Source organism: Panthera uncia, chromosome A2 (genome assembly GCF_023721935.1).
Source record: "Panthera uncia isolate 11264 chromosome A2, Puncia_PCG_1.0, whole genome shotgun sequence".
Taxonomy (NCBI): Eukaryota; Metazoa; Chordata; class Mammalia; order Carnivora; family Felidae; genus Panthera; species Panthera uncia.
Window position 1 is genome coordinate 58,724,108 of NC_064816.1, and position 13,047 is coordinate 58,737,154.

Sequence of the window (13,047 nt, forward strand, 5' to 3'; positions counted from 1 at the left end):
TTAAACAGGGCACGAACACCTCATGTGTGTGGTTTGTGTGCCCTGGGGCTTCTGCTATGGTGAATGTGTGAGGCTTGTGAGGCATCAGGCCTGAGACCCCCACCCTGGCCGGCCAGCCAGACCACGGCGGTCAGGACTGTCCTGGAGGGCACGTGCTTGTTACACCTGTCCAACGGGGACCTGCCTGGGGCTACGTCGTTGCTGGAGCCCTGGGGACACCAGGCCAGGTGTGGACGGCTGCGGCAGATGAAAGGCTGGACCTCCCTGCCTCCCACTTGGGCCCACCCTGTTCCAGAATCCCTGAGCTGCGAGCACAGGGATGGGCTTTGCCTTGGAGTCACATCTATAAAGATTTTTGGGAAAAAACCCAGCACGTTTATTGGCAAGTTCCCACCATTCGGGGAAGGCCGGCTGGCATGGGACGTGGCTGGAAAATGACACGTTTGTGAAATGTCTCCCATATGAGACCCTGCTGTCCAGGAACGCTGCATCTTCTGGGAAGGCCCAAAGCCAACGCAGCTGGACGGCGTTCTTCTCTGCCCTTTGTCACATCTGGATTGCTTGTGTGGGGTGACCAGCCGGCCCAGACACGTCCCCAGTGACGGTGAGCAGAAAACCGGGTGGACCCGCCACCTTTAGGCAACCCCCCTCCCCTTCGCCCCCAGTGCAGGGCTTGGGGAGGGTTTCAAAGCTGCTCGGGGTCTGAGTTCCTGAGTCGTCTTGTGCCTCCCAGGGACCCCCACTCCCTGCAGGGCCAGCCCCTCCACCTGCTCAGAGCTCTGTTTGGGGGCCAGTGGTGTTTCTCAGGTATTGAGGACTGTCTGAATCCCCTGCTCCCACGTCTGGGAGCAGGAATCCCAGCGGCATCCTTATGGATCAGGGTGGGAGCCCTGGGGTCTGAGAGGTCCGTGGGCTCTGGGCCGGCGACGGCAGGACTGCTCAGGACCCCACGGAGGGAGGCATCGGGGCATGGAGGGCCTCCAGGGGGCCTGGGAACGCACACAGCTGCCAGTTCCCCCGAAAGCCGTGTCTGCACCGGCTCTGGGCACAGAACATCCGAAAAAGGCCCTTAGAGCTTATGGCATGACGTGAAGACACATAGCACATCAGTGCGGGCCCACACTGAAGAGGAAGAATAACACACGGAGCCACGGCCACCAGGTCAAGAAATCGGGTTTCCAGTTCCTTGGGACCTGGGCGCTGCTCCCCACAGCTTCCTGTCCCTCCCCCAGAAGTGAGCACAGATCGCAGACCACGGAGGACACGGGGAGAGAGTGGCTGTCCATTCGCCCAGCAGAGGCCCCGTGGGGAGGCCTGCGTCTCGGGCTTCAGCCCTGGGACGGTGAGGAGTAAACTCACGTTTCTAGAGCCGCCTGGTTTGTGGTATTTTTTTCGCGGCCCCTGAAGACTCAGTCAGGGGCTGGGTGGGGGGCAGGGCAGGCCCGCCTCACCTCTGCCTTGCAGGGTCCCTGGGGACAAGCCACCACCTCTCTGGTTTTCCTCCTTCGGCCCGACGACGGGACAAGTGCCCTGGGAAAGACCCGTAGCTGGTCTCTTCAAGAGCAACGGGGTCCCGTCCAGTGGTCCGGAGGCCCTGTCACTGGCTGGCCCCTGCCCCTCTGTGGCCCGTGACTTCATGGGACACGTACCGAGCCACACAGGTGATAATTGATGCAGAAGCTTCAATACCATTTGAAAGAAAGAGTCCATGAACAAAGCAGCGGGCATGACTGCAGACGGGGTGGGCAGAGGCGTGTTCTCCCTGAGCGCTGGCCTCTGCGGCAGAACAAGGACCCAGGTCCAATGGGCTGCTGTCGCTCATGAGTAGGACGACTCCACGACAGCTCAGGCACAAAGTGAACGCGTCTGGGGGATTCTGGACTCCTGAGTCCTCCCTTTTGTCTCCTCCTGGCCTGTTTTCTGGCCGTGAGTGACGCTCACACAACATGCCTGGGAGACACCAGGATTGGGGGCTGGGGGCCGCTTTCAGGTCCTGTGAGGGGGCTCCCAGCAGGGAGAAAGCAGGGTGACCTGGGGGGCCGGGAGAGGTTAGGGAAGGAGGGACAGGGATGTGGGGAGGGGGCGGAGGGGGCAGGGATCTTGGCGGCTTCTCTAGCCGGAAATGAAAAGGTTTCCAATAACAAAGCCACCAGAGGAGAAACGTGGGACCCGGGCTTCCTGGAACATAATAATAGCACGTCCTTCCTGCATTCTGGGAATGGTGCCCGAGTGCCCGGCATCCTGTGATCCCCTTGTGACCCTCGGGGTCCACTCCGCTTTTACTGCAACTTTACAGATGAGGAAACTGAGGCCCCAGCGTGGTGAGGTAACGTTCCCAAGGCCACATGGCTGGCTAATGGTGGAGACAAAATTAAACCCTGATTTATCTGACCTCAATGCCCTGGACCACTCCTCTACTGACTTGGGCACAAGAGAGTCACCAAAGCCTCCTCACGGAGGGAGGCAGCGACTGGCCCTCCCGGTCGCCAGGTGGTGACCACCTCACCGCGGGGCATCCTGGAGTTGTCAAGGCTCCTTGGAGTGTAGGCTCATCCGCTCACTCTAACCTGGTCCTAGATGTTACACGAGTCTCAGGGGACGCTGGGAACAGGGGAGCAGTGGGCTTGGGCCCATCCCCGGCACCCTGGCTGGTCATTGCCCCGCTCTGTGCCTGATGCTGTTTTATTTATGACAGGTCCTCTGCCCTCGTCTCACGGGCACACTGGGTCGGCTCTCGGGCGCCAATCTGCCTGCAGGAGACTCTGCACCAGGGGGCCTGGAGCTCTCACGGAGGGCACACTCCCACCCCAGCTGGCCGGCTGCGGGGGACGGTGCCCGAGCCACCAGCAGCCGGGCACCCACCGTGGTTCCAGATCTGCCCACTTGTGGCCCAGAGACAGGGTTTACAAAGAGTTGCTAGAGAGGAGGTCTGTGCCTCTGCATCCCAAAACCCACGCGGTCACAGCCGCCGGCCTGCAGGGTTTCAGTGTCTTCTGGGTGGATCAGGGCTCTGGTGGGGAGGCGTCAGCCTCTCTTTAGAGACCTCTGAGGACCTCGTTTACTGTTGCCTGGGTCTGGGCAGGTGTGACTTGGAAATTCGCAAGGACCTTCCTGAGGACGTGCGCACGCGGAGACTGACCAGCCAATTCCCAGACCCTTGGTCTTTCCTGAAGCTGATCTACTCGGGAGGGTTGGTGAAGGGATAAAGGGTTTCCGTCTTTCTCTTTTACAAACTCTGTCCTCCCACTTCGCTCCCAACCTTTTGTCTGTCCCACGTGTGTGCTCCCCGGGGTCTCGTGTGCATCTGGGAAGGGGCGTGACGCGATAGCTGGGAGGCTCCTCCCTTCGTGTGTCAAGGATTTGAAGTGTTTGCTTTCAACTCAGGAGAAAAAGAACTAACTGGGATTTCCCCGGAAGGGCCATGGGTGAAGGATTCCCTTCATTCTTGTGTGTGGAGACGTGTTTTCCTGCGGCCTTGATACTCAAGGGACTGCTTGGCTGGACATAAATTCTCACCCGTGCTCCTGCCCCCACGGTTTTGGAGAAATTTGACTCTGTGGTTGTCTTGTTTAGTCTGGCCATGGTTGAAAGGCTTAATCTAATTCTTTGCCTTTTTAATTTCTTTTTTTAAAAACATGTTTATTTTTGGGAGAGAAAGAGAGAGAGAGAGAGAGACAGAGCATGAGCGGGGGAGGGGCAGAGATAGAGGAAGACACACAATCCGAAGCAGGCTCCAGGCTCCAAGCTGTCAGCACAGAGCCCGAAGTGGGGCTCAAACCCATGAACTGCCAGATCATGACCTGAGCTGAAGTTGGATGCTCAACCGACTGAGCCACCCAGGCGCTCTGAGGTTTGGGCTGGGTTTTCATGTCTTCAGATGCTTGTTGGGTGGTAGTATGTAATTCCGTTTCGAGTGTAGTCATGCCGTTGGCTTCCGTCTTCTTCCCGCCTCCTCCGAGGTCGGGCGGACTTTCCTCCCTCCATTTGTGTGCGTTCATTTCCTGCCGCCCAGCCGCCTTCTCTGTGCGTTTCATCTCCTTGTTTATTCCGCACGAAGTTTGCAGTTAGACCTGGCCTTTCCTGCGTGTCTGGGGACTACGGTCCTTTGGTGGGAGTTTGCTTTGGGGGGAGGGGGTGTGGACCCCCTGTGGGTCACCTGCACACACCACTCCTCCCCTTGCTCAAAGTCCAGCAGAACTTCTCCTTCCCATGAGGCCTTTGGGAGGGGGCTTCCTTCAAATCCTGCTTTCCCCATGCGATGCTGGCCCTGGACCACCTTCAGAATCCGAGGGTTTTCTGGCTGCTGAGTCTGGTCTTCCCGCGGCCGTGGGTCTGGCCCGCAGCCTCTGTGTCGCTGGGGCCGTATCACGTCTCTTCTTCTTACAGGTGTGTTGCAGTCCTGTTGACTTATTTTTAATTAATTACTCATTTCTATTTTAATTCCGATATAGTTAGCATTCTGCCTTTTCCCAAGTAACACTGAGGGTTTTGCACAGAAATGTCATGGCTACTTTGGATCATTTGGGGAGGAGAGAGTTGAATCCTGTGTCTGGAGATATTTGACACCCTTCTTTCTTTTATGGCCAAACCACTCAGGCCAACAGATCAGCAAAACTATAGAAGATTTGAACAGTAGCATCTGTCACCGTCACCTCATTGGTATCCTCAGAGCTGCGAACGTGGCAACAGACACTCAGAAGGGCATGTGGCACCTTCCAGAACATGGACTCCCTACCTGAACGTAAAAACAAGCTCAATAAAATTCAAAAGTTTACAATCATACTTAGTGCACTCCTCTCCTCTGATGAAATTATACCAGAAACCAGTAAGAGATCTAGAAACCCCCCAAGATATTTGGACATTAAACAAAACTCTTTTAAAGAATCCATGGGTCAGAGAAAAAAAGTCCCCGGGTAATTCTTAGGAAATGTCTCATCCTAAGAAAAACACATCGGCGTTTGTGCAGCACCCCAGAACGGCGTTGAGTGAGCATTCATAGCCTTGAGCGCTTACATCAGAAAGGAAGCACAATTTGAAATTATTGATATGTTCTGGGGTGCCTGGGTGGCTCAGTCGGTTGAGCGTCTGACTTCAGCTCAGGTCATGATCTCGTGGTCCATGAGTTTGAGCCCTGTGTCGGGCTCTGTGCTGATAGCTCAGAGCCTGGAGCCTGGTGCCTGCTTCAGATTCTGTGTCTCCCTCTCTCTCTCTCTGCACCTCCCCTGCTCATGCTCTTTCAATAATAAATAAATGTTAAAAAAATTAAAAAAAATTATCGATATGTTCCATCTGAAGATGCTAGGGAAAAAGGCAAATTAAACCCAAAAATAAGGTGAAGGAAGGAAATACTAAAGACAAGAATGGGAATCAGGGTAACAGAAAGCACATGGCTGGTAGATGAATCCGGAGAACAAAGACCTGGCCACCAGAAGAAATCAGTAAAATTCGCAAAATCCTAGCGAGGCCGATGGAGAAGGAAAGAAGGAATCTACAAATTATTGGTGTCAAGGAGAGAGGGGCCATCACAGTAAATCCTATAGACATTAGAAGGGTAATAAGGAAATATTAGGAGCAAATTTATGCCAGTAAGTTTGACAACTTAGATCCAAGAACAAATTCTTTGAAAAACTAGGCACAAGAAGTAACAGTGGATCTGAATAGGTCTGTAGCTGCTCAAGAAATTGAATATATTTTTTTAAGTTTGTTTGTTTGTTTATGTAAGTAATCTCTACACCCAACGTGGGGTTTGAACTCATGTCCCTGAGATTGAGAGTCACATTCTTCTCTGGCGAGGCCAGCCAGGCACCCCGAAACTGAATTATTTTTTTACTTGATGTTTATGCATTTATTTACTTTGAGAGAGAGAGAGAGAGAGAGAGAGAGAGAGCATGAACAGGGGAGGGGCAGAGAGAGAGGAAGAGAGAGGGAGAGACAGAGAATCCCAAGCAGTCAGCACAGAACCCGAGTCAGAGCTCGAACTCATGAGTTGTTGACATAATGAGCTGAGCCGAAATCAAGTCAGATACTCTGCTGACTGAGCCACCCAGGCGCCCTTCTGAAATTAAATTCTTAATAAAAAACCTTTGTAGAAAGAAAAACTCTAGAACCTGATGGCTTCATTGGTAAATCCTGTCAAATACATGAGGTAGGACTACTACTAACAGTAGTCTTAAACTAGTAAAATGGAGAGTAAGGACTGCTTCCCGACTCCTCTCACCGGACAGCAGAGCTCTGATACAGAACAAGGGAAGTAAAAGAAAATTATACACCATTATCCCTCATAAACATAGATGCAGAAGTTGTTAGCAAAGCTTGGCAAATCAAATCCAGCTGTAGAGCAAGGATAACACATCCTAACCAGGTGGGTTTGATCGCAGGAATGCAAGGTTGGTTTTACATTAAAAAATGAGCAGGGGTGCTTGGGGGGCTCAGTCGGTTAAGTGTTTGACTTCAACTCAGGTCATGATCTCACGGTTTGTGGGTTCGAGCCCTGCATCAGGCTCTGTGCTGAGAGCTCAGAGCCTGGAGCCTGCTTCGGATTCTGTGTCTCCCTCTCTCTCTGCCCCTCCCCTGCTCACACTCTGTCTCTCTCAGAAATAAACAATAAAAAAAATGAGCAGAGATCACCACATTCTCAGAATGAAGGAGAGAACTCATGTGGATGTGGAAAACAAAACTCGGCAGCAACGTGTGGAAAGCCCAGCAAGCGGGGAGGAGGGAGGAGCTTCCGGGCAGTGGAAGCAGGAGGGGTGGTTTCCAGGGCATCAGGGGCGAGAGGTCCCGAGAGCGCCCACCCAGCGGGGCCATCCCTGGGGCAGCTGCTCCTGGACACTGGCTGGGACTGTGGTCCCTCCTTCCCTGGACTTGGCCTTGCACCTTTCCTTCCACTGGGCGTTCCCCTTGGGGTGGGTGTTCACTTCAGGTTGGGGAATCTGAATTGTTAGCAGACCCGTTTCTCATGCAAAGCAACCCTCCCCAGGGCCCTGGCTCAGGCACCTGTCACTCAACTACCAAGGGCAAAGCCAGAACCCACTGTGAGGAGCTTCCGGAAGAAGGGAAAAGACACATTATTTTTGTATTTCCGGGAACTAGTACATGACACAACACGTGCTGGACGAGGTTCCCTGTTTGTATCTCTAGCTCCCAGGCAGGGCTCTCTCTGCCTCAGAGACAAGAAAATTGGGGCCCAGACAGACTGGGGTTTTGCTCGTGGTGCCCCGTCGTTCAGGGCAGGACTCCTTCCAGAAAGAGACAAAGCATCTCATTTAAAGTCCTCTCGGGTGGCTGTTTTCAACATCTGAATTTCTGGGGTTTAATTCAGAGGAGAAGATTCGTGTCTGTTGCCAGTTCAAAGGCGGACGCCCAGGCTTCCAAGGTGGGGGGGCCCTCCGTGCCCAGGGAGGGTGTGACCATACCCGTAGGACAGGGAGCGCAGGGCGCAGCCGGCTGCCTGCCCTCTGTCCCCAGTCCGTCCCGCTGCCTCTCACCGCAAGCTGACTTCCTAAGTTGTCTGAGAAGATAAGACCAGCCGGGATCCATCTGAAAGGCCACTGGCTGCCTTCCCACTGCCGTCAAAGAACCCCGAAAAGTTGGGGCTAGCTGGGTGTTTTGGTGAACGCTGGTTGAATAAACCCCGTCCCAGAAGCCATGGATGGGGAGATGGAAACTGGGTCCAGGGAGGGCCAGGGATTTGCCAAGGCCACGTCTTCAAGTCTGTTGTTTTTACAAAGTCCTGCCTGTGGGATGAGAAAAGCATGGTCTGAAGTAGCTCTTGAGGAAAAGCCATTTGATCATATTATGCGTCTCAGGACGTTGGCTCATCTGTGGCTCAGAGGGGTCGGGAGCTCCAGGCTGTGCTGCACGAGCTGGTGGCCACATCCTCCCCGTGGAAGGGATGGACTGTCCCGGCTCATGGGGTGTCGTGACACCACAGATGCTGATGTCCCGGGAGATGCCGTGAGCGTGGGGGTGTGTGCAGGGCCATTGTCGCCAGACGGTCGCCTGTGACAGCGCCTTCTGGACCCTACTGTGATGCACATTTCTATGGGACAGACTGTTGCTTTTCTTTTCTGCAAACAGAGACTGGCTGACCCTATGTGAAAGCAGGTGCACCACAGGGCGGGGGCGGGGCTCCTGCCTGGACCCTTGCCTGTCCCGCCCCCCTCAACTACTGTGTCGTGCAGCCCGGGGAGCTCAGAAGGGCACATCCTCCCTTCATGCCCAGGGTCACACCCTGTCACCCGGGTCACCCTCACACCTGAGGTCACCCCCACACTAAGGTGTCCAGTCCCCTGGCCGGCTCACGTTGCTGTCTCCTGGCCACATCTGTGGCCCCCAGTGACTGCAGGAGGGCAGGGGACTGTGGGGGCTGCCTGCACGCTGCCAGGAAATGTGTGGTTCCCGAGGAAAGTCCCGGGGCTCTCAGGCGCCCTGCCGGTCTTGACCTCAGGAAGTCCTGGGGCCGAAGGATGGATGTCACTGGACGCCATGCTGCGTCACACTGGACACACCCGCCTCCCGTCCTGACCACCCCCCAGCACTCCCGTCATGCTCCTAAAGCAGGTGGCTCCAGCAGGCAGGGTGTCCTGGGGTGGGGGGTGTGGTCCCAGGGAGGGACCTGGGAAGGGGCGTGGCCGGGGGCGTGGCAGGGCGGCATTCGTGCGGCGCCCTCCAGCCCCCATGGCGGCCCCTCCCAGTGCACTGTGGACTCGAGCAGACCCCGACATCCCGGGTCCCCCAGAGGCTCTGGCCTGCCCTCCACGCGTGCTAAGCACCCGTGACGACCCTCAGCCGGCTGACATTTCCACATGATAAATGGTGTCGGTTCTGATTCTGCCTAACATGCTCCAAGACCTGCACGTGAGGTTGGTGACAAGCAGGGGGTCTCTCCGCCTGGCAGGTGGGCCCCCAGACAGCCCCGGACCCCTCCTGCCCTTGGGCACAGGGCTGCGTGCGGAAGTCGGGGGGTCGGTGGGTGTGGGTGGGGGGTTGACGACTGTCCCAGGGACTGGGACACGATCCTGGCTGCAGCGCCCCCAGTTTGGAGGACTGGACGGTCACACGGCGAGCGGAAATCTCCCTCCCTCAGGTCAGAGCCTGGGGGACGCCCACCACGGCGTGTGCACCTGGGTGGCCCTGTGGTTTTACGCCTGGTGCCCCCGTGTCCTCCTTTCCACCAGGAGGCCCCCGGTATCCTGACCGTGCAGCGGGTCAGGTGGCCATGCTTTTCTTTCAATTGGTGGCAGGTAGCTAATGTTCCCACACAAATGGCATACAATTTTAGCCAAAAGCCGATCCACCAGCTTTTCTGGCTGCTTGAGAGCAGAGGTACAATTTCCTCAGCTTTGGAAGGCGCCGGTCAAAAAGCATGTAATCCAGCGGGGAGACCGGCCGTCCAGTCCAGTGTCCTCTGGTGTGCGGGCCGCCCCGAGCCCCGTCCTGCTCCGCCCGGCTCCCCGCACCCCTAGGAGCCCTCCTGGCCCGACTCCCAGGGCTCTGCCGTCTGCCGTGTTCCGGGCCCATCAGCCACCTGACCTCCCGGCATCACTACCCACCTGCAGCTTCCCTGGGGCCCGTAGAGCAGAGGCTGTGCTGAACCCAGCACCTGGCCACGCGGGGACACCCTCGTGGAGGCCCCCGGAGCCCGCCCCGCCCCTCCAGGAGCCTCTCCAGACAAGAGGGGCTGCCTGGCCCAGCACCCTTCAGGTGCGTCCACCACGAACGAGTTTTCTCTGCAGACGTACAAGCCTGATTCTGGCCCTGCGGAGATGACCGCTGCCTTCGGCCACAGCAGTGCTCAGCGCACACGAAGGGCCTGGCTGGTGTGCACTGGCCTCTTCAAGTAGACAGCTGACGTCGAACTTGGGCTGGAAATGCACGGGTCCACTTAAGCATACAGTACACACTGCAGGTGTATCTCCTCTTCCTCACGAATACGGCATGTGGTTTGTATAACTTACAAAATGTGTTAACGGGGTGTAAGGCTTCTGGTCAACTGGGGGGCTGTCGGTAGCTAAGTTTTCGGGAGTCAAAAGTTAGATGTGAGGGGTGCCTGGGTGGCTTGGTCGGTTAAGCGTCTGACTTCGGCTCAGGTCATGATCTCACGGTCCGTGAGTTCGAGCCCCGCGTCGGGCTCTGTGCTGACAGCTCAGAGCCTGGAGCCTGCTTCGGATTCTGTGTCTCCCTCTCTCTCTGCCCCTCCCCTGTTCATGCTCTGTCTCTCTCTGTCTCAAAAATAAATATAAATGTTAAAAAAAAAAGTTAGATGTGAGTTTTCGACCACGTGGAGGGGGTTGGTGCCCAACACCCACATTGTTCAAGGGTCACCCGTGTGCCCAGGCGTCCTCACTCCATTTACACCTGGGCTGCCCTCTGTGGAAGCTGAGCTGTCCTTCCTGGGACCTCCGCACCTGTGTGCCCCAGAGCTGAGTGCTGTCCGCTTGGTGGACAGATGGTGAGGACACAGGGCCTGGGCTCGTGTCAAGTGTGTCGGGGATGGGGGGAGGCCTCCTGTCTGAAAGTGTGGGGAAGCCCATTCATTCATTCATTCATCCATTCATGCCTGCTGGGAGGTGGGTACCAGCAGCACTGAGGGAGTGACGAGGGGCCTTGATCCTGGGCTCCAGCGACCCCCACACGTAGGCTGAGCCTGTTCTGTGCACGATCGGAGAGGCCTCAGTCAGGACAGAAGGACAGCTCATGGGCTCACCCCCCATCCCTCTCACATCCCATCACTCTTGGCTCTGGGCTGGACTCAGTAAAAAACCTCTAAGTCCCACCCTGGGGAGCCCGGGCTGCCTCAGGGTCTGGGAGCTTGGTTTCTGCTCTGCAGACGCCCTGCCCTGGGGCCTGGGCCAGGGGGTTCAGGCTCTGCAGATGAGAAGGTCTGATCGTGTCTCTCTGGAGCCAGACCTGGTCTGCATCAGCAAACAGAAGGTGGCAATTGACCAAATTGTTCAGATAATGAGAGCAAAAACATCCTTGTTCCCCAAGCTTTAAAAATATCCTGGAGGGGCGCCTGGGTGGCGCAGTCGGTTAAGCGTTCGACTTCAGCCAGGTCACGATCTCGCGGTCCGTGAGTTCGAGCCCCGCGTCAGGCTCTGGGCTGATGGCTCGGAGCCTGGAGCCTGTTTCCGATTCTGTGTCTCCCTCTCTCTCTGACCCTCCCCCGTTCATGCTCTGTCTCTCTCTGTCCCAAAAATAAATTAAAAAAAAAAATGTTAAAAAAAAAATCCTGGAAATGGGGCTTTGGATGTCAGTAGACAGAGAGAAAGCTGTCTGTTCAGGGGTGGCAGTGGGGCTGCTGGTGTTTAATGCTGGCCTGGGGGTGGATAGCAGTGATCAGGCCTTGAAGTGCAGGGAGGAATCAGGAGCCCATCCAGGGACCACACAGCATGGGGGAGGGGTCAGGATCTGGTCCAGGAGCCACATGGCATGGGGGAGGGGTCAAGAGCTGGTCCAGGAGCCACACAGCATGGGGGAAGGGTCAGGAGCAGGTCCAGGGGCCACACAGCATGGGGGAGGGGTCGGGAGCAGGTCCAGGGGACACAAGGTCTTGGCTTCCGGGCCACGGGGGGGCCTCTATACCAGTGGCATCCCAGGGGGGGGGGGGGGGGGGGGGGGGTCGCACACACACCTGGACCTGCGTCTTTTCCCAGGAGATCTGGCTCAGCAGACCTTCACCCAAGTGTCAGTGTCCAGGCTCTGTTCAAGGTGCTCCCAGCGGCGAGAGAGTCTGGGGGTGGGCATTTGCATCTGGACATATGGGTACCCCAAATAAAGTTGGGGTTCCTTTGACAAAGGAATGGGGTTTGGTGCCTGCCGGCAAGGGTAGAAAGCAGGCGAGTCAGGATTCCCCGGGCTGGGTGGCTGGAGGGCAGGAAGAGGTGTCCTCCCAGGGGCTGGAGGCTGTGCTTAGGGCAGAGGAGCCCCTAGAGACGCCCCAAGAGAGCCCTCAGTGGCAGCTGGGAAGGTCACTTGGTCCTGACGAGGCTCCAGCCCCAGCCTGGGCTTCACCCCACCTGCTCTTGAGCTAGTCACCATGGACAGACGGTGTCCCCTGGGCCGTCCCTGGGCTCTCATGGCCCGGCCCCCCTTGGGGAGGCCCCTCATCATCTGAGACCCCGAGGGGTGCTGCGGGGCCGCGTCCTCGAAGAAAGCCTCTGTTCTTTGTGATGTTTTGTTGGATTTCGTCCAACCTCACGGTGCAGATAACCTCACAATGTCCTTGGCCAAATCCACGGCTCAGGAAAGTTTCCCCCACGAGGAGGAAACCCTGAAGCCCGAGGGCTGTTTTCCAAGTTTGGAGAAAGTTTTCCTTAAAGACTCCTCAGACTTAGTCCCCGGAGGCCTTGCCTGCGAACCAGAACCAGCGTGTGACTCAGTCTCATCCTGCCGAGGAAATCAGACGTGGTGCCATTGCTGCCCCTGCATCCTCTGTCAGCGCATGGCTGCCACGGCCCTGGGGAGGGGCTCCCCACGCCATCCTCCTGCAGCTCGCAGAGAACACCTGCCGATTTGGCACCCGCAGCTCTGCTTGGGCGAAGGGTGAGCGCCAGCACAGCCCGGCCCTGCTCTCCACTCTGCCCCCCAACATCACACAGGCGCCCCTGTGGAGGCTCCAGGGTCCAGAAAACTTGTTTTTAGATTCACTAATTCAGTCTCTCCACCAGGTCCACACCGTTTGTGTCCGCCAGGTTCTCCGAGGGGACCGGGGCCTGTCCCCGATGTCCCTGCCTGTGAGACGGACTTTCCTCACCCCTGAGGCCGGCCCCGAAGGCCCTGAGCACGGCTGCTGGCCTCACAGGGCGCGGTGGGCCTGCACGGCGCTCTGATGGTGGGCACTGGTGCTGGGGCGTCCCCCCAGACCCATGACACGGCCTTATGCTGAGGGAGCCTGCTGAGGGGATAGTTTGTTAGGTCATCCTGGAGATGTGGCCCCTAACCCGGTGCCTGGTGTCCTCGGACAAGAAGGGATCTGGACGCAGGGAAGGGCGTGTGAAGATGGGGTGTCAGGGTGAGGTCGCCACCTGCCACAGGTGGGCAACC